Here is a 22,004-nt window from a genome sequence, read left to right as displayed (position 1 = left end):
TAAAGCCTCGACGTGTTAATTGATTTGTAGATTGAAATATAGTATTATAACATATAACATGTGAAGAAAACGTCCAAACTGTAAAAGCATATACTTTGCATTGCAAACTCCACCGCAATGAACCCTGACGTTTTTTCAACTGTGTAGCAACAAGTTGTAAGCAGGTGCTTTCGGGATATGCAGCTTTAAAATCGTAATTTATATCGCCACCATAACAGTACATCGACAGTTTATCAGGACGTGACTTTAACGCCATTAAAATGCACCGTCTCACTTTGTGAACGCCAGTGAGTACCGTTTTTACTGCAGTTTATTGTGCTGGCAAAGTTGGAAAAGTTTGGACTTCAAATAAAGAGTTTGTATTGAAAAGCACTACGGTGAATGTTTTTTGTGATTTTTAAAAAAGTAAAAAAAAAAGGTTCAAATCATACACCCGGTTATATATTTTAGGGCATTTAGATTTTATTACGGACTTGGAATAACAGTTATATATTTTAATACACATTTTAAATGAGCCCTCTTTTAATTTCAATGTAAGAAACAAGGCAATATGAATGTAGGCAAAAAAAAGTATTGTGTTATATATATAGAAAAAAATACATACATACATTATTTACATACACACATATTTACACACATTTTGAAAAACATGGACGCCAATGAAAACAATCAACGAATGTTACTGTGATTTAAGTAATTTCAAGGAAGTGTTATGATGTTCTTCATCTACTTTGCTTCCTGGTCACCTCCTGATTGTGGATCAAAGTGTGGGCCCATCTATAATGAAGTGATTGTGGTTTTATTAAAAATAATATATATAGTACTTTGAGTATAATATACATATATATATAGTATCATTATTATTATATAACAGGAGTCGCTCTTACCAGACTTCCGGTTGTCTCCTGCCGACTGTAACTCTACAAATCCTGCATTAATTCACAAGGATGAGTCAAAAAGTTCTGAGACAAATTGAAACAAAAAGATAGATAAAGACGTTAGTTTCTCTGTGTATCCACCGTCTCAGTCTTGAAACAGTTTACTGTTGTGTTTTCATCAGAGAATTCCTTCATTGTAGAATTCACACACGTCTCAGCTTCTTTGCTGGGCTTAAAGACTAAAAGCAAGTTCCTTTTAGATGTTCTGTGTTTTAGGGTTGAAAAACCAGATCAAACAAAGATGTGATGAATACACTTCCATTTACATTCATGCTTTTATCCAAAGCGACTTACAAGAGGAGAATTCAAGGGGTTAAGTCTAACAGGCATTTTCTAATTATTACATCTGTCTTAGAACTTTTTGACTCAGTGCCAGCCATTAAAAAAATGTCAATGTCAAACTAAAATGAATTCTTATTTTGAGTGAACTCTATTTATTTGTGTTGTTCTTATTTTCCAGAAAATAAAGTAAAGAAAACATCCATTTTGGAGCCTCGTCCAGCACCACCTCCTCTTCCTCCTCCACCTCCTCTTCCTCCAGGACCTGCCTCAGGGTCAAACGGTAAGACAAACACGGGGTTGTATTTACTGGCTGGAATGATGTGAAATTAGTAGTGGATATTTATAGTCTCCAGAGGGGTCACCCTCGGCGACCCCTTGATCTTTTCTGTTGACACACACACACATGTTGATATGAGTCCCACTGAGTCCGTGTCCACTTGGGTTGGTGTGTGACCTTTACTGAAGTGTGTACCACATGATCAGGTTGGTACACAAAACAAATGAAGGTTTACTCTGCCATATTCTCCGTCTCTGGGGAGAGGGAACATGCATTGATTTTTTTTTTCTTTCCTCCTTATTTCTCTCTGATGCTAAAGATGTGGCCAAGTCTGGATCTTCACTAGAGATAAATATATATATATATTAACTGCATTATTTAGTTTTGGAAAATATCTATATGAACTGCATTATTTAGTTTTGGAAAATATTGAAGCAGAATTATTATTTAACAGAGCTCATATATTCATTGTAGAAACATGTTGGAGAACCTGCATGATCCTGCAGAACACATACTGTACTGTGTGCTGTGTGTTTTCACCTGAGGTGAAATTTGAAATTCCTTCTTTGTCCATTAGAGAAAAAATAAGAGGGTGACACCGTGTTGTTTGGCTGTGAAAACAGGGGGAAACCTTAGAGTTATCTGAGCAGAGAGGAGCGACTCTACAGCGTCGGCTCCACCTCATTGACCATAAAGACCTTTGTTGCTGTAAAATGACAGTGGAGGAGGCGATGCTGTGTGACTGTAGACTCACTCCACACATCCCTGCTGCTGCCAGAACACTGTACATGGAAATGATGACGAGTGACGTTTGAACTGCACTCTTTTTTTAAAACACGTTCATTATTGATGATATTTTCTTCCAAAAAGCCCAATAAATGGTGAGTACTGATAAAAGTTTAATACAGAATAGAATAGAGTTCTGCTGACATGATTGATGATAAAAAAACACACAGATATGAATGTGGTGTAAAAGATCAGACTAAACCTCAGTCGTCAACATTAGCTCAGGCTGCAGTGACAAGAGTTTGTGCACACCGTTGTATTCCAGTGATGAGTTTGTTGGTTTCATGTCAGCAGATGATGATGAACGTTTGGTTGTGTCGTTTAAAGGGGAGTCTGTAGACTGACTGTGTTGTCCTTCTCTGGAGGATCTGCCTCTGAACGTGACATTCTGATCTCCCTCACCGCACCAGGCAGCTCCACTGCTCATCTACGGTTTTCTTTATTAATAAGAAACAGCTGGACTGCTATCATTTACCACCAAAACGCTAAGGCAGCAGAAAGCTAAATGAGCTTCGTTGTGTAAGTGCTGTTACTGAAGGCATTAGACGACAAGACGGAGCTGACTGGACCAATGAGGTCGTACACCTGTGGTTAGTCAACAGCAGGGGTTCTTAAGCAGTTTGACCTTGAAGCCTTAGATTTGATGAAGTCGGAATTATACCAACAAAAATTCAGGTTTTTGGGAGGAGTCTACACCACGTCTGTCTTCATTTTGTCATCCTAAAAACCTCTCTATACTTTTTGTCACAGCTATCGTAGAGGAGAAGGCAGTCTTCTTCTCTGTATATTGGAGCTTTTTAAAGCATTACCACCACCATGTGGTCAAAAGCTGCATTGTAACTGATCTCTAGATTCTTCAGTTGATAATCTAAGCTAATCATGTGGTCCACAGGTGTAACACTTCCCTTTGAGTGGCGCCGACGGCCCACTTTTGGACCCCACCCCTATGGTTTAGAATCACTGGTCTACACACTGCATTGACCTCCTGTTTGCATTTCAAATCATCAGTTGTACAGATTCTAGCTGCTGCCTCTAGATATTGTGGTTTTGTGTGTTTGATTTTTTACATGATATAGACGGTGACCTTTTCTTTTGGTTATTTGCCCTTTGCCCTGTTTTCATTTTGAACTTGACTATCTTTTATTAGCAGCACATTTGACAGATATTCTGCTCCGGAAATCAACGGACAGAGAACCAAATCCCAGCCCCCGCAGAAATTCAAACACACACACACACACACACGTCTTGGCCCATTTTTAGGTTCACACCTGCCGTAGTAATTGACTCAGCATTACTAACAGCAGCAGTGCACTGCTGAGCAGGAGCAGAGGAGTAATGAGGAGGCAGGGGTGAGACTTTTACCCGAGGAATGTAGGAGCTCATTAAGGCTTGATTACACGTATTAATGTTAATAGGTTGCAGTAAATTTCCTGCGCACACAACACATGGTTAGACACATATGGGACGGAGCGGTGTGTCAGTGTGTTTGACGGACCATTTTGGTCTGGTTTGATCGGTAGATCTGCTTTATCTACAGCCCACCGCCTCGCTCCATTTTGTGCCCACCGTAATTTGCGGCGGAATCGCTGCCTGTTAAAGCTGGTTCACTGAAAAGTTAATTTGACAACCTTGAAACCGCTGCTGCTGCTGCTGCTGCTGCTGCCGCCGCCGCCACCTGGCAGTGGTAGTGGCAGCGTAATGGTCTTAACATCAGCTGCTCAGACACCAGAACCTAAGACAAGTAACACTGAGGCCAACAGACCTGACATGTCTGATTATCATAACTGATGCTATTCCTGGTCAGAGTGTAGACCGTGGTTGTCATCAGGGCCAACGCTTCTTATTAATTATCTCACTGTTCAATCAACATTTTGTTTTATTACCTGAAAAATACCATGAATTCACCTTTATTGGATAAAGTCAGTGAACTCTTCATGAAGACGTCTAATTTCTCAATACTAATTGCCGTGATACATTTTTATTTTCGACCGCACATGACGTTTAGACTGAAGTTTATTCCGGGGTAAGGCTGTCACATTTTCCATGAAAAATTAAGTTTTCATAAAAATTTTGACACCTTGGAATTTCCAAGACATTAAGAGTGTCGGAAACTTCTCAAACCCACGCTCAGATTCCTCCAGGTGTTACCGTACTGTAAATGTACAGTGTATCTGGGCTTTTGTTATTGTTTTTCTTCCAAATTCCACCGTATCATTCTGTGAATCTCCTAGAACCTCATGTCATCTGCTTTTCTTTAGCTGCTGTTTTTTTTGTTTGCCCTTCCATAAAAACTAGGAGAACACATTAGCTTGCATGCTAATATCTTAACAAACAAATAAGGCTACGACCTCCTCACTGCCCCCTGCTGTTTTTGCTGTTTTTTTATTTTGGTAAAATGACTTTTTATAAATCGTCAGTTTTCTGTTTATTAAAGATATATTTGATATGTCCAGTCAACGTTGCCACTGCGCATTAAATGGGTGTGGTTTGAAAAAAACCCACAGTGACACACAATTCTGAACACAATTCTCAGCTTTTTCCTTAAGTAAATTCTCAGTTATTAAATTAACATATAAAAAACAGATTTAAGAAGCAAAAGTGACTAGAGACTTCTAAAATCCAGACCAGTCTAAATGACTTCCACTGCCTCAGATAAAACTGACCTGCATGACTAAGAACCTACAAAAACAGGTTTAATGATATAAAAATGATATTAAAACTGCTGCTTTGATTAAATGCCAGATAGTGAATCAGGCAGGGAGCTGTAGACGCTAATAAACTCTGATAAATAACCAGGTGAATTACACATTTCTCACAGCAGGATATGAACAGATGGAGAAAACACACACACGCACCGCCCCACACACACACACAGGACGGAGCACATTTTTACCAAGGATTTATTCTCTCTGGTTGTGCATTTGCCTCTGCGCGACTTCATTAAAATGTATATGTAATCACAAAGATAAAAGACAAACAACAAGTACTTCCTAACAGTCGGTACCAGAGAGTGTGTGAAGATGAATTCTGACATCATCAAGACTAAACCTCTCTCTGTTTAATCACTGCTGCCTCGTTAATGTCACCCGTCTCACGTTCACACTTCTATATATCCTCTCTATTTTCACTCTCCTCCCTTTTTACCAGATTTTCCCCTCATCCTCTTCCCCCTCCTCCTTCTCCTCTTCCTCCTTCTTCTTCTTCTCCTCCTCCTCCTCATCTAGCTCATATCACTACTTCTTAAATGACCCCTACTTTCCTAATCAGTCTAAACCACAGCAGTTGCACAATTTTGTATTCATGCTCTCTTGTAGCTCGTAGCTCGTAGCACGGCAGACTCAGCAGGGTGGCCAAACCATTATCTTCAATCACAGACTATAAATCAGAGCATTTTTACACTATCTATTATGTGTCCTCCCCTCTCACCTGTGTCTCTCTCCCTCTCTTCTTTTCTAAAGAAACCCACCCCCATCCCATTTAATGGCAGGACCACTTGTCTCCTCCTTTTCTCTTAACACAGCAGTGGCTGTTAACCCCATTTAGGGAGGATGATGTGCTACTTAGAGACAAACAGATGGGCAGAGTGCCTTAAATCACCAGATAGTGTGTGTGTGGGTCTGTGTGTGTGTCTCACACACATTGACACAATTACAGTACTCACACATATACATATATTTTTTAGTCCATTTCACAGTAAGAAATGACTAATGTGTAGAAATTGGGATCAAATGAGGTAATCCCTGCTGAGTCGCATAAAATGAAAAATGTCATTTTCCATTTTGAACTTTTTTGAGGCTGGGGTGACTGCATTTGTTCAAATTCTCTTCTCTGCTCATGATATTTTCATTCTGAGACCATTTGTCCTCTAACCCTGTTAGTCAGGTGTCATGTGGCTCATTGAGGTACTACACATGTAACCATTTTGGATTTACTGAACCACATACATGTATCCTCTGATGCTCTGAAATCAACTTCAACACTAAACGCTCAAATGACCGTGAGCGATGGTGCTCACCTTCTGTCAGCTTCATGAGGCCCTGCTGAGGTCCAGAAAAGTGTTTTTGGAAACAGCAGCGTTTACCAAACATCCATGTTTGAATCATAGCAGTGTGATGGGCTTTTAGAATTTTCTTAAAACTTCATTCTGATTTTTCTGCTTGTTTTTGTTTTTGTGTGTCGGCATATGAGACCACAGACAAATACTGCTGCGGATGTGTGTGTGTACGCCCACAGGAAGGTAGATAATCATTTTTACTTGTGTGTGTTGTGTAAGCAGCTTTGATTTGAATGAATTAGCTCATCATTCGATACATCCCTGACTTATGTTGAGCCAACAGAGCTGCCAGAGCTCAATGTGGAGGCAAAGGCAGCTGTTGTCACAGTGTCGGTGTCGTGGAGCGTGTACGGCATAGATTAATTCTCTAATCTTCAAACGACACGGTGACAGTTTCTGAGCAGTAAAGTTCAGGTTGGCCATTTAATAAAGGAAAGAAAAAAAATACTTTTAACGTCAAGAGACCTTGTAGGCAGAGCAGTAACAGGAGCTGGCAGACACTCAGGTTGAGCGTTGTTCAACCATCATAGATTACCACTGATATTTGTTACTGATTTCACACAGGGTTCTCAGTACAGAACGTCTTACATGTATAAAAGGTTTAAGTTTAGCTTATATAACATATATATATTAGCTTATATAATATATATAATAATAATAATAATAACAATAATTATTATTATTGTTATTATTATTATTATTATTATTATTATTAGTATTATTATTATTATTATTATTTCTTAAATGAATATTGTTGCAGGCAAAAAGTCATATAAAAAACATTGTCATAAACAAAACTTTTTTATATAATTGTTAATAAAAATCTCAGTTTTAAAAACTTATTTTTAAACGTGTTTTTAGCTGTGAGCGGGTCAGAAAGGTTAAAAAAAGTAATGAAATAAATAATGTCCTGAAGTACTTCATGTCTCCAGGCGGTCAGTCGTCCGTCAGCCGAGTGGACAAATACAACAAGTTAGCAAAACAGTGACCGTGCCATTTTGGCCAGAATAAAAAGCAACACTAATAATACATCTCAGCTAACCACATGTACCCATAGGAGGCGCCATGTATCGGACATACACAGTGTTATTGTTGTTTCCCTCCCAGCTGTTCTACATGCAAAGGCTGTCTATTGAAATGTAAATTATTTTATCAAGTTAATTATATCACAATCTTTGTCTGTGGATGCATGTGTGTGCGTGTTTCACCCATCGGTACCAAGTACACTGTTCGTCAGTGCATTTGTGTTAATAATTAGATTTCACTGGTCTCTGAGATGGCACCATTTGTTACAGTTTATAAACACAAGGCAAATTAAAATTCTACCTGAGTGCTTGCCAAGAAAATTATCACCCAGAGAAAGGGAGTCACAGCATATTTCACATATATGATCTTAGAGACAGATTAATGCAGGACTCGAGGCATAGTTTTTCATTTGTTTACATTTGATGAAATGTTGTCTCTTTAATGCCCTTTGTCACGGTTACCATTAAAACCAGGAATAATAATAATCAGGAAAAATACTTTTATATATAGATTTTTTAAAATATGCAAAAAGGAAAGCACTAATGTTGTGAAGAAGGACTTTTTTCCGTTTCAGGAACCTACTTAAGGGTTTGTTATAAACCTTGTCAGATAATCCAACCAAACCACCCATCTGGATACACCAAGTCAACCAGCACCAAAAGACAAACAGCCCTGACCTCATCAAATACTCATAACATTTTTTTCTGAATTCATTTCCTTCCGCTCCTTAGCTCTGTGATGCCACTGGCTCTCATTCAGCTTAACAAAACAACACCCAATCAATAGTCAATGAGGACGTGACAAGCTGACGATGAACTGCTGTAACTCTCCTCACCTAACCAGTGACCGGTCATCCATCCACATATGGAGCTCTGGACTCATTTCCCCCTGGTCTCATTTGGCCAAACTTCCATAATCTGATTTTCCATCACTGATCTCCATCTATTTCTAATATGACACAAGGACAAGGAGATTAACCCCCCCCACACACACACACACACACACCTCCAACAACACCACCTACACCCCCGCCCTGCTGCATCATACAACACATTAACACATGCGACGAGGCGGGGGCCTGGTGACACATGGTGCTTCCTGATGTATTAGTAGCCTCGGCGCGGCTGCAGCCGGCAGACTATTTGTACTAATCTGTGCTGCAGGCGTTATATTAGCGTGGTGAATTGGGTATAAATTGTTAATCTGCTCAGATGTATTAACAAAGCGTCACCACTCATCTATTAAAGCTCGGCGTCACCGTGGCCGAAGACTTCCTGTTTCTTTAAAGCAGCCTAACTGCCGACCACAGGTGATTGATGAAAGCCTCTGAGAACTGTCCACACCTCCTTTGTCATCCACTTTTACCTTTTAACTCGTTTTCTTTTGAAGCTAGGAAACCCACCCAGAGCACAGGAGCACCTTTGTGCTCCATCTGCAGCAACTCCTGGTGTGCTTCATTGTGGGGGTGTGAGTGGGAGTGGGAGTGGGGGGGGGGTGTGCTCAGAGCCATGTCAGTCCCTTTGTATTTCTCCTGTCTGTTCTTTTTCTTCATCTCTTTTCTTTTTTCTCTCCCTCTCTCTCCCCCGTGGTTTCTCTGCCCCCCCGATCCGCCCCGTTGTTCTGTACCTGTGTAAAAGACACAAGCGCGATGATGAGGTTCTGTCTAGAGAGCGGTTTTTTGCTTTGTCACTCAGCACAGAGTGGAGAGATCCATTGAACTGCAGTTGCGTTGATGAGGATTTCATTCTCTCTGAATTCTCTCCCCGTCATGGGAATATGATGGTCTGGTTCTCCAGCGCTGTGTGTTTCACTTGAACAGGTTGCAGTTTGTGTGTGTGTGTGTGAGTGTGAGAGCGAGTCAGAGAGACAGTGTGTGTGTGTGTGTGTGTGTGTGTGTGTAACTGTTTCTATCTGTGTCACTGGGTTGTAGAGGTGTTGTTTCACAGATCAAGAAAACTGATGTCTTCTCACCCTGTTTACACCCTGTGGAGGACTGGACCGTCCCATATGTTACACCACAACAAACCAGTTCACACTCAGCTGCTTCGTATTCTTCATACTCACAATGAAGTCAGAATTTTATTTAAAACCTTGATTAATCCTGATGGGAAGTGGTGGCTTAGTGGTTAAGGAAGTGGAGTTGGGTCAGGAAGGCTTCAGGTTCGAGTCCACCAGCTTCCAAGTTACCACTGAGGTGCTCTGAGGTGGGCACGCTGCCCACTGCTCACTTTGCTGATGGGTTAACAGCAGAGGTCACATTTGGTTGGTCACAATGACAAGTAGTTCACTTTCTCAGTTGTTCAGCTCACAGGACGACGTCCAACAGTGAGAATTGTTATCAGTGAAAATTATGTTTTGAGCTAAAGGTTTGCAAACACAAACCCATGGACATCTGCTGGTTCTCTACGGAAAATAAATATAAAATAATAACTAATAATGACAGTGTTAGAGACTCAATATCAGGGCTGAAGCAAATAAAACATGTCTGGAGAAATCTGTGTATGGACACAAATTATATTCAATATAAAACAAACTAAATCAGCCACAATTTGTTAAGGTAACACATTTGTGTGTGAATATTTCTTGGTGTGACCGTCACATAGATATTGACTGTGCTGCAGCGACCGTTTGGCTTCATTCCACTGTGATGAACAACAACAGAAATACACGGTGTGTTTCCCTTGTTTTGCATTTTGCATCTGGTGGCAAAAACCAGCGCTGCATAACCAATGCTCTCAATGTTATTTCATAGTGGATTTGCTGCATTGATGCATAGACGGCGTTTACAGAAAAGCTTTACGCTGGAATTGGACATTTTGAGATAAAAATCTGAAAAATGCACTTTTGCGGGAGATAATTTGAAACGAATGGAAAGAGAGAGAGAAAAAATCTGGTGCTGCGATGAAACGGTTAGATACAGATCAAGAAATCCCTCGGAATTGTGTCTGGTGGCAGATGAAGATTTAGTGACTTATGGATGTGATTGTAGAAGAATCAAGGCGTCGGTACCGAAAAAGCTTAGTGACTTAGTGAGTAATCATGATTAATTGTTCCTAATTTATCTTGATTAAACATGATTAATCAGTAGAAATCAACATTTATCAATATGAAAAACAAACAAATGGCTGTATATTTCTGTTTCACACGTGTTTTTATTTGTCACTAATCCAAATGATGGAATTATTAATAAGGAATTCACCGTACTGTGTTTGGTGAGGCCGGTCTGACCAAAGCTGGACCTCTGACCTGAAGTTGAAGCCACCACAGTGGTATTGATGTAGCTTGAAAATCTTGTATTTTTTTAAATCAGTTAAAGGAAGACCCATTACTAAAGCATTTAGATAAACAACGTCTTAGTCTGAGGCCTTTTGTTCAAGAGGAAATCCCTGAACGTTAGGGTTAAGACCAAATTATTTTCTCTATAATTTAGAACCAAATCTCCATCAAACTGACAGTGAAACCCGGTACCATCAGAACTTTACTGCTTCATAACTTCCTCACTGAGGATGAACTCATTTGCAGTTCATTCACTATCAAATATCAGCCGGAATCTTCCGAGCGTGGTGATTGTTGAGCCGAGCGAATCTCTTCTTTACTTAAAATTTGTGTCAGCATTTTCTGCCGTGACATTCATCCGTCCAATCATCTTCCCTTCTTGCCATCCTCCTTCATTCATTCCATCCATCACCACCAAATGAAAGGGAAATCCAGGTCTGGTCTGAAACACACTGGTAACAGAGCCAGAGGTGAAAAAAAGAGAAGAGAGAGAGGGAGGGAGGGAGGGAGAGAGAGAGAGAGAGAAAGAGAGCGAGGAATCTGAAGGAGAGGAATAGACGCAGCCTGTTCTGACTGTAAATGCGGTGAAAAGAGAGAAGAGTTTGTTTTAGAGGGATGATTAATCTCTGCTGGGAATCTGTGGAAAGGAAACTGAAGAACCGCCTGAGTTGAGCTATTAGTGCACAGCAGGATCAGCTGGAGTTTAAGTCTGTTTATTTGGGACCAAAAATAAAATGAAAATATATATAATTTAGCAATTTATTTCCTTTTAAAAACTGAAAAACTTTGAAATGAAAACACTTACTGAAAAATGAATGCGACGCCGGTGGTATAAACAGAGGTTATATCATTAGCCACTGAGACGCAAGTTCACTCGAAAAGATTCTTAGAAAACATTTTTTACCCTGAGTTGTTTTTACGCCGATGACGATGTGTTTTACAGAGCAGAATCATCAACACCCACGCTCTCTCTCAACTCATTCAAGTAGAGAAACAATCAAAGTCACAGACCTGGCGATCTATCAGTGCCTTTCACATGACTGATGACCTCAGGTTTTTACTCGATTATTTCCTCTACTTTAGACCAGGTACGAACAGTGGGTTTTGGTTTGGAGATTTAAACAAACTGCGATTTATTCATTTATTTATTCACTCTTCAGCTTTCAGTATCTTCTTCATCAGTGTGAACGAAGAGGTGGTTAAAACAAACATCCTCCAAACAAAAAACAAACATTTATTTCTTTTCTTACAGTTACTCAGTAAATTTGAGTGGAATTTCCAAAGTCACATCTGATCTTTGTGCAAACTAAATATTTTAAAGTTTTCAAATTGCATAACACCTAAGGCTAAAGGTAACAGAAAGTAAACACTGAGCTGAAAAGTATCTTCTGATTATTTGTGATTACTTAGTATGAACCTGTCACATGGTCGACTGAACTGTCGAGAACCAGGTGCGTTAAACATTATATTTTCTCACTGCTGGATAATTATAGTGAACATCTGTCGGCGGAGAGAGGAGCTAAATAAAATGTCAATAACATCAGCGTTGATGTGAAGATCAGACGGTGATGAAATGACAGGATCATGTGGGTAGAAAGGTAAACACCAATCATAATTACCTTCCTGGGTGACACGTGTCTCAGCCCACATCGCACTGAAATCAATGCATTTACAGTTTAATGACCGATGTGCTACGAGCTAATGAGGTAATCTCAGGTGTACTTCATTGACTATCTCAAGCACTCATGCATTGATTGTTGCACTGATTGCTGTACTTTCGGCCTAGAGATCCGTTCGGCAGAAATACATTAAAAATAAAATTTAAAAAAATCACACGAGTATTCAAACGGCACGCAAGAGGAAGCTGATTACCTCCGAGGACATCCCGGCTTATTGATTAGGAAATAATATACAAATAATTCTATTAACCTAAGCTATAACAGGCGTAAAACATGCAGCCCACAGAGTATTCACGAAGACGATCAGACCAGACCAGACACCGAGGAGTTGTAAAGTTGTATTTCTGCTGTTTAACTTGCACGGGAAAAGTCCTAAAAACAAAAGTCTGTTAACTACATTTGAGCAACATGAGACGAACATGTAGAGACCAACACCGTGTTTGTGCATTTTTTGTGTCCACATCCCTTTCACACACAACTTACTGTACTCCAACTATCATGTGGTAATCTGCTGAATGTTGCCGTGTGCAGCATATGCTCAGCATGGAAACAGTGTCGTAGCAGCTCAGGCCATGATGTTGGTAGGAGTGCAGCATATGCAGATACTGGCAGGAGTGAGAGAGAGTGAGAGAGAGAGAGAGAGAGAGAGCAGGAACCCTCAGAGTGAGAGGTTGATGTGAAATGACAGGAAGAAAGTGAGTGAGGGAGAGGAGGATGGAGGAAGAGGAAGAATACGAAAGGGAAATCCATCCTCCCAACGTCCTCTCTCTTTCTCTCTCTCTCTCTCTCTCTCTCTCTCTCTCTCTTTCTCTCTATCTCTATCTCTCTCTTCAATAGTGTATTTCCTTGCATCAGCATTGATCACAGTACATCAGTAAAGTGAAGAGCATCCCATCCATCAGCACATGGTTGTGGAGCTGCTGTTACGAATACTAAAGATGTTTTTTCCTGTGCCAAAAGACACCTACACACACACACACACACACACACACACACACGGTCGTTTTTTGAGCTAACCTAAAACCATATTCAAAACCTTATCAGAAGCTAATTTATTGCTAACCATAGACTCTGAAATGAGGTCTTCCTCATTAAGACTTGAGTTGGTTCCCTGTAGACTCTCTCTCTCTCTCTCTCTCTCTCTCTCTCTCCATCTCTCTCCCATTTTTTAAATGAAGCCATAAATAAAAGCACAAAAGCGAATGCTCAGTTGTTCAACAGTTTTAGATGAAGTCCTTCTTTAATGTGGACCATTTTATTTGGAGCATTTCTAGTTTAGGAAATCCCAGACCGTTTACTGTTAGTACAACATTTCTAGACATTTTTGACATCGTGCTACAGCCGCCACTTTCCAGGCACTAGCGCTGTCTTACTAGCACTAGCTAGCTGTGGTTGAGATCAGGTAGCTAACAAATAAGGTAAACATACATGCGTTACCATTTATTATTGCAGTACTCCAGGCAGTATATCAGTGTAGTTAAAGTTGAGTTTTGGTCATTTTGTGACACAGTAGTCACTTGGTCTTTGCTGTTTCTGGATGATTGCTGAATAAACGGTGGTTTGAGGCTAAATCTCACTTGAACAAAAGGTCAGTATTTGAATAATTAAAGACCCTATTGTTCATTGTGTGTTTTAGTTGTTTATGATGTGGAATGAGTGAAATATGATCTACGAACTATGTCTAATTGTAATAGGAAAACATTGGAGGTTAAACACAATATAATGAATATTTTACAATTAATGGACAAGTAATTGAATTAGTTATTGATTGTTCATAATGTTAACATATTAATATTAGCTCTAAGATGATTTGGCTTGTAAGCTAAAAAATAATAATAATTAAGTATCTTGTATTATTGTTATTGTTATTATTTAACATTAGTCCAGTCTTGAGGCTGACAATGTGGAGAAAGTCCACTGGTGTAAAAACCAGGGACGGTCATGAATCAAACACGTGCTGTAATCTGACGTGACTTGTGTGACCCAGGATAAGAGAAGCCACCAAATGTGATTTCTCTGTTTAGACACGTATAAGTGGCTTTCAAGGTGCACACGGCCACTTCACGGCACACAAAGGCAGCGGCACATGTGAAGCCTCCGTACAGGATGAGTGTGTGTCGCGTTCATTATTCACATTGATTCCAGCATGCTAGCTCTACGGGGAAATCTCAGGATAAAGGCTACTCCACAAACCCAGCAGAGAGAGGACAGACAACTCAGGGGAACACGTTACTTAAGAGACTGCTGGTGATAAATGTTCTGTTGGTGCTGGTCTTAAACACCATCGAAGGACTGTGGTTACATAACGGAGGAACTCAAAGGGATTCCTCCCTAATGTCTGATTAAGCATCAGTGTGGCATAAAATATAACTTCCTGCTGTTTGTCTCTTTTTAAAACATCTGGTTATTTGCAGAATAGCCAGAGAACTGTGAATCATAAGTCCAATACAGAGAACCAGAGACAAAGGAAACAGGGGCAAATGGGCCCAGGGGAGAGAGAGCAGGAAGAGGCTGAAGAGTGCCGGAAAGGAAATGATTTAGTACGGTTCAGGGAGTCAAGTTTTAATATGTTAATTCTTAATTCTTTAAATAAAAGCATTTTTCTACCTAGGAGTTTTGGTTTCCTTTCCCAATCCTTAGATCACATGTGTCAAACTCAAGGCCCGGGGGCCAAATGCATCCCACCAAGTTTTTCTTTTATTACACAGCAATGAACACTATTTCTAACTTGAATAAATAATAATCAATTGCAGAAACATTTATTAATTCATTATCGCGTACCTTCAGTATCCATGATACTAGGTGAGGGCACTAGAATCTCAACATTTGTACTTTTAAAAGTCTGGGCAGCTGGGGTTTAATCGATTAGTCATTATTCATTTTAATCACAATTACAGTGAATTAAATACAATGAGGATAAATCACTTTTGCCAAATATAACCACAGAATTACTTCCTTCGTTGGTTCCTGTTTTAGTGCAGGTGGAATATCATGATTCTCAAGGTTAAAATAAACGACACACACATTTACGCTGTATGTCAGGGTCCCACATTCACTGAGTATCTGCTTTCACTAATTGGTGTAAATGGAGAGTTTCCTCTGCCTGCACGGTGAGATTACCTCAGCGGGGTTCTCTCATGCATTCATTAGTGTTAATCGTTACCTGTTAGCTCATCAGCCAACCCTGCATTGACCCAACCTGGTACATCACTGTGGTTATCTTTAACAAAACCTTTTGACACCTTGGACTAAGACAGACCTGTGGTGGCAACAGTAGTACAGATTATTAGATTAATAATCTGACACACAAAAAAAATACCAGAGATGTTAGAGATGTTATTGTTAAGTGTAATGACTTTCTGTTCTTAACAGCACACAGTAAATTCATTCCATCCATCAATCTAACCCTGTAATGATTTTCCAAGTCTGGCTCTTCCTGCTCTATATTCATACAAATGCATTCCATTTGTGGCCACTGATTCATTTTTTCCTCCAACTTTTACTTTATTTCACAGCTATGAAACCAGGAAATGTCAATCAGACAGCACAGCAGGAACTTCTGCAGGGTCAGAAGAGAAAGAGTGAACTTTTATTTAATGTAGCACTTCTTTCTTCTCGCCTCTCCACCTCCATCTCGTTCTTCTTTTCTACAGCAGCTGAACTCAACCTTGGCTCTTTATAGTTTATGATTCAATTTCCAATTTGTCCTCCAGAGGTATTTGCCTGGTGGACGGCACACTGGTTTTGTTCCTTGGTGTAAAATATTCACTTTGAACATAGTGTCACAGATACCTGACTTTACATTTCCATACATGTGATGTTGTTTTTAGGTTGTTGTTTTTTTAACATGTCAGTTACATCTGGAAGCTGTGATGAAATGTGTGACACTAACATGTGTTACTTCTAAACATAGTCAAAGTTGATAATTACCAGACAGCTGCTGTGTTACAGCCCAGATAGATTCATACTTCATTAGGCACATAGGGTAATTTACATTTATAATAATTAATAATATTTATAAAAAAGTATAAAAATACCAACCATCATCATCATCTCTTGTTCCACCTCCTCACTATGTAGTTTTTTTTAGGATCAGTGGACCAAATGTTAGGTTGAATTTTCTTGTGGAACAACAGCTGTTGAAATAAACAAACCAAAGTGTCTGGCAGCAACAGAAATAAATGATATATTTTTTATATTTTTTATTTTCCTGATGCTTAGTTTGATCTTCAGCAGGTTTTTCCTAAATGTGCCTAAAACACTGGCACTGCTTCCCCGTGATTGGTTAACAAAATAGATTTTTCAACAAGCGATTAAAAAAAAGGTGATGTCCACATTACAGAGAAACTTTGTATGAATTCCGGTCTTTAGAGTTGATATACAATTAGTATTGGTTCTATGATTCTGTCTTTTAGGGAATATACTGCTAAGTGAGTATTACAATTGTTCATTTATCTTTATCAGAGAGAGAGAAAAACTCAGACCTTATTATGACCGGGTGTTTGAAACACAAACATCAGTACTCTGTGTCATTCTATTGCATACGTGTCAAATTCAAGGCCCGGGGCCAAATTGCGGCACGCCAAGCCATTTTGAAACAGGTATTACAACCTTTTTTGTTCTAAGAACTGGTCGGCCCAGTACCAAATGAACTATGGACTGGTACTGGTCCGCGGACCGGGGGTTGGGGACCCCTAAGCTATACAGTCTTCCAGTTACAACCGGTCTTTCAAGGGGAACTGTATTGATGAGGTGGCCCCCGGTGAAAACGAGTTTGACACCCCTGTTCTAGGGGAGGCCAACATTGAAACTCAGATGACTGGGTTGATTTAGAAGTGACGGAATTTTAAAAGTACACTGGAAGCCAACAAAGTTATTATTATTGTAATTTTACCAATCATTTGTTAAATTTCATGTCCTTCTGTGAATGACTCTTCCTCAGCAGAAACCCGATCCAGTATTCCTTTTGTACATAGAGAGACACCCTCCTGCTGTTGATACAGGGTTATGGGATCAGTCATAGCAGAAAGACACGTCTGGACTGGAAAGGTTATGTATGCACAACAGTGACAGTGATAGATGTTAGATAATATGATCCTGTGGTTGACTATAAAAGGCCAGAGTGTCTGCTGCCACTTATCAGATACACACCTGGCACCTTAATAACTAAATATATCATGGTTTAAACATGTGCGTTACCAAGGACACAGTGATTGGTGAAGGTGGTTTTATGCTAATGCGGCTCCCTAGAAATTTGTCAACAGCACAGATTGAAGAAGAGTGAGGGAAAAGGAGAGGGGGAGAGGGGGAGGAGAGGGGGAGGGTTAAAGCCAGAGGCTCTTCATTCAATGCAACTTTCACAATGATGAACAATATATAATTAAATGATAATTATGATCTGTTTTAGAGCTCACAGCCTGAACCAATGTGTGATGTTGTCATACTGTATCTGTGGTGTTGTTGAGTTAACTAAGCCGACACATCATGGGTTTAATATAATATTCTTTTTTTAACTCCTGCTACCTTTTCACTTTTATATATATAATTATATTATAACTAATTCCATGTATATTTTTGTATTCTTATTCATGTTGTTCATAACATTTTTCTCTCAGATATTTTGAAGTTAATTTGGTCGGTTGGTTCATAATTACAAAGCAAGACACACACGGTCGTGTTTAGTTAGGAACGGGTTCATGTTGCGTTGTATTTGTATTAATATTCTGACCAACTTTGCTGCTGAAAAAACAACGGAAAGACTGGATTGGTTGGGTTTTTTTGTTTTAGTTTAACTGCCAACACTGCCTACTGTATACAGTATGTACTATTGTTTATATGGTAGTACCTGTGGACACCACCGGCCTCTGTTATAAAGTCTTTTTGGTCAACTGGTTGTTTCATTCCTGCCGGCTTCTTCTCTCCCTCACACACCACCCTGAACACCTGCTCCCAGTCGATTCATCTGGGATTTTAAAGTGGCGTGGAATGCTGTTTATTTCTCACACGAAAAAAAAATGTCACATTTGTAATTTCCAGCTTGAATTTTTCACAAGCCATATGGAGCGCCTGTGTACACGCAGGGTGGAGTGCAGTTTCAGTGTGGAGCTGCCTTTAAGGAGGGCAGACAGCCTGTCTCCACACATTACATTAGAAAGGCTCTTTGAGAGTGCGTGCATGTACGGTGTGTGCGTGCACATGCACGTGTGCTGCAGGCCTAACTGCGTGCTTGACCAAATGCACATCTCCCTCTGAGCTTGTGTGAGAGCAGTTTAGTGCATGCATCTTAACATCCACGGATATCTTTGTCTGTGAATCCACTAACACTAACATCACCAGCACCTTCAGAGCAGGGTTACGGTTTTAGTTGCTTCTAATCAGCGGCAGTGTATCGAGATTGCAGCCGATAGACCGAAAATCAAAGAATCAACAGTGTGTGGTGGAGCGATCAGCGTAATCGCTGTTCAGCTTAACTTGGAGAATCAGAGGAAAGCTGTTTTCAAGACGATTGGCAAAACAGCTAAAGATACTGCCAAGGCTTATGTTTTCCTCGCAAACAAGATTCTCCTCATTGTCGGAGTTGATGTTTCAGACTGGGTTTAAAGCCTGTAATTTTCCCACAGTTTGCAAATGGTGTGCAGAGCATGTGAATGTAGGAAGAAAAGAAGAAAAAACAACAGTTGGTTGAAAGCTAAAACAGATGGAGAGCCGACGGCAGCGAAGTGAAAGCAGGTTGGTCCGCTCCGACCTGAGACGATGTCTGTAGGACAGAGGGTGAACGGCAGCGAGGGAGTCGTGCTAACTGACTCACAGTCACACGCTCACATTATGAGAGGGCTCTTTTGTTGCATCCTTCACTTCAAACCTTGGCCGCGGTTGTCTAGTCAGCAGACAGTATGTGGATCATAGTTCAAACATTTTCTTAGAAGTGTGTTTTTGTTTTGTAAATATGTCGTGTTTACTGAGCATGAGCTTGAAAGCGCAACGATGGTTCAACAAAGAACTACGATGACTCATCTGTACTTCTGTAAATATATTTATTTAAAAGTGTTGCAAAGTGTTCAACACCAGCCTATTTTGTTGGGCTGAAGACCCAAAACCTTAATAAATTCTTCATAATGAACACAATATTTTATGTTCTACATAAAAATGACATTTTTTTTGGAGAGAACTTAAAGTGTGAAAAATAGTTGGTTATATAATTAAAACAGCGTGTGTGTGTGTGTGTTCAGTACTATGGGTGTTGAATGTGTCTGGAGCGTCGACCTTGAAGTGACCTAAGGGATTGTATTCAGTAATTATCTGATTACTCCACTGTTTTTTTCCCACTCAGACAACCTGCAACCAGATAATGCTGTGACTCCCTGATTACAACTTACTCCGCAATCAATGAACCATTAACAGGGGCACATGGTCAGTACACATGTACACACATACACACACACATGCACTCTCTTCCATGGGACCCATCAATGTCAGTCCGTGTCTCATGCTAAACAGGTACTTACATTTATTGGCTCTGACTGTTGGCCACAGACCTGGGAGTGGACTCTCTTTACAGCAGCACCGTTGTTTCTCCTTCATATTTCGTTTGCATATATTCACTTTAAACATGATGCCAACCTTGACCGCCTTCCAAGCTCAATTTCCAACCTCCCACGTTCAATATATCTTGGCTCAGTCTTTTAGTGCACAGCTAAACCATCTCAAACCTCCCTCAACTTTATCTCCAAAATACTGAAGAGCGGCTGTATCTGTGGTCTGCTTGATTTAATCCTGTCCTTCTAGAATATTCATACAGTATAAATACATAACAACAGGTCCATCAACTGGATATAAACTTTTCCCTTTCCTCTCCTTTCGTCCTTTTTTCATCTTCTACACAAGACTCAATTTTGAGAGACTATTTTGACTATTAATATAGCACTTTCTGTCTTATGTCCGTTAATTGACATTACGGTTTCACTTTCCATTTTCTTCATATTATGAGATAACTGCAGCGGACGTTTACTGACGGAAACATTTAAGTTGTGAATCTTGTCTTGTCTATCATCTGCTCCTCACCAGATCTGTTTTAATGTTGCCACTGCTTTGTGCAGAGCTCAGCAATTAACTGTATGTCTGGAGATATACTACAACAAGAGAGCTCTCTCTCTCCCTCTCTCTCTCCCTCTCCCTCTCTCATCTGTACACCATCCATTCCATTTATGAAAATGTTTGCCCTTGCCTTTTCAAGAATCTCTCAGTAAGACAAGCTGATAATTCCTGACAGCCACACAGGCCTGCAGTCGATCTTACACGTAAACATAGCTGTAAATACACATGAAGCTACATTTTCAATCTCCTGAGTCTGCAAAAGTGCACAGCACTGAGCTGAATGTTCTCAGTCTTCAAACAACGATGGCTGAAGTGCTTTGTTCTTTCAAAGACACCTAAAAAAACATCTATTCACTTCAGTCCTTTTCCCCTTCAGTCAACCGTTAATACGGTAAAGTGCACTGTCAGCATTATAAATGTTTCCAGTGACGTAAGAGGCGGAAAAATATCAATGGAAACCGAGGGTTGAGGGTTCAGTGTGAGGGCACCTGCTGCGTGTCACCATCTCGCTTCACATTTTGAAGACATCGCTGCCTGTCAGATACACTCAGTCCAAACACAATATCTTCCAAGGTCAAACTTTTCATCTTCTTTTCATTTGTTTATGTAATTACAAATGACTTCTTTTTATTCAGTAAATGTGTTTTGAAATACCGCTGCCTCCTACTGTAGACCTTGCTCAACAAGTCTGTCAAAGCAGTATTGGAAAACAAGGCCAAAGGGTCGTGAGTATAGAACACAAGCTCGCCTGGTTTTCCAACCCCAACAAAGGTCTCTGATCCGTGGTGAAACCCAAGGCCAGCATCAAAGGAGGAGTGCACTGCACCAAGTGCCATTTAGGGCCACTGCAATCAACACTTGGAGCTCGGTTTTCATTAATCAATATCAAATTGATTTTATCCAAGTCTTATGACATGATATGGATGAACACAAGAGCTGAAATATCTGAGTGTAATCCAATGACAGCTCCACTGGCTCCATGTCCAGTGGCTGATTCAAATCAGAGTCCTCGGTGCCAACAAATACTTTTATTGTTCCCACTCATAAACTTTGTTCTATTTTTAACTACGTTAACTAATATTTGAAACGAACACCGCTGTGGCATCAGGATAAAATTGGTGCAGAGGCGAGTTTGAACGCTACGCTAGTAGGTTTTCGCTGACTTGATCTGCTGAGCAGCCTGCAGTCTTTGGTGTCGTATTCTGCGCCTCATCAAGAGCCAGACATTTTTAAATAAGGGACAGATGTGTGGACTGTAATCAGGTCAGACGGTCCAGTTTATTTAGTGTCTACAAAGCATTGCTTTTTGCAGTTTGTGTAGAATGAATCCTGCAGAAATCCACTGAGGTCCTTGGAGATAAGTTCTCTGATCAATGGTTAATATTCATGTGCAGTACTGTATATGCAGCGCAAAGATACTTGGAGATAAGTCTGATCATTTTAATACGTGTCACAATGATAATCGAACATCTTTCCCTCGTCCAATCAGAGACATCAGTGTTTCCATTGTCTTCTATTATGGAAGCAATTCTTACGATAAATATATATATATATATATATTTATATATATATATATAAAAATATATTATATA

The 22,004-nt window shown here is 39.9% G+C and overlaps 1 protein-coding gene and 1 long non-coding RNA gene across 7 annotated transcripts in view; one reads left to right on the top strand and one right to left on the bottom strand.

Moving 5' to 3' along the window:
- Positions 1-22,004, top strand: part of LOC103385135 (uncharacterized) — a 213,158-nt gene that overhangs the window by 156,813 nt on the left and 34,341 nt on the right. For 4 of the 5 annotated variants that reach the window (XR_003050834.1, XR_003050832.1, XR_001760637.2 and 1 more), the window contains 2 exons: positions 1,399-1,500; positions 19,649-21,874. This is a non-coding gene — a long non-coding RNA (uncharacterized LOC103385135). Of the gene's footprint in view, positions 1-1,398; positions 1,501-19,648; positions 21,875-22,004 lie in introns of those variants that run through there. The other variant, XR_003050833.1, reaches the window with a different exon arrangement.
- LOC103385136 (protein FAM19A2-like) overlaps positions 1-22,004 on the bottom strand; it is a 38,121-nt gene that overhangs the window by 14,101 nt on the left and 2,016 nt on the right. The window lies entirely within an intron of this gene.

The sequence above is a fragment of the Cynoglossus semilaevis genome, chromosome 10 (assembly GCF_000523025.1).
Source record: "Cynoglossus semilaevis isolate Cse_v1.0 chromosome 10, Cse_v1.0, whole genome shotgun sequence".
Lineage (NCBI taxonomy): Eukaryota > Metazoa > Chordata > Actinopteri > Pleuronectiformes > Cynoglossidae > Cynoglossus > Cynoglossus semilaevis.
The sequence above is the reverse complement of the archived record's forward strand: the minus strand, read 5'-3'. Positions and strand labels throughout refer to the sequence as shown.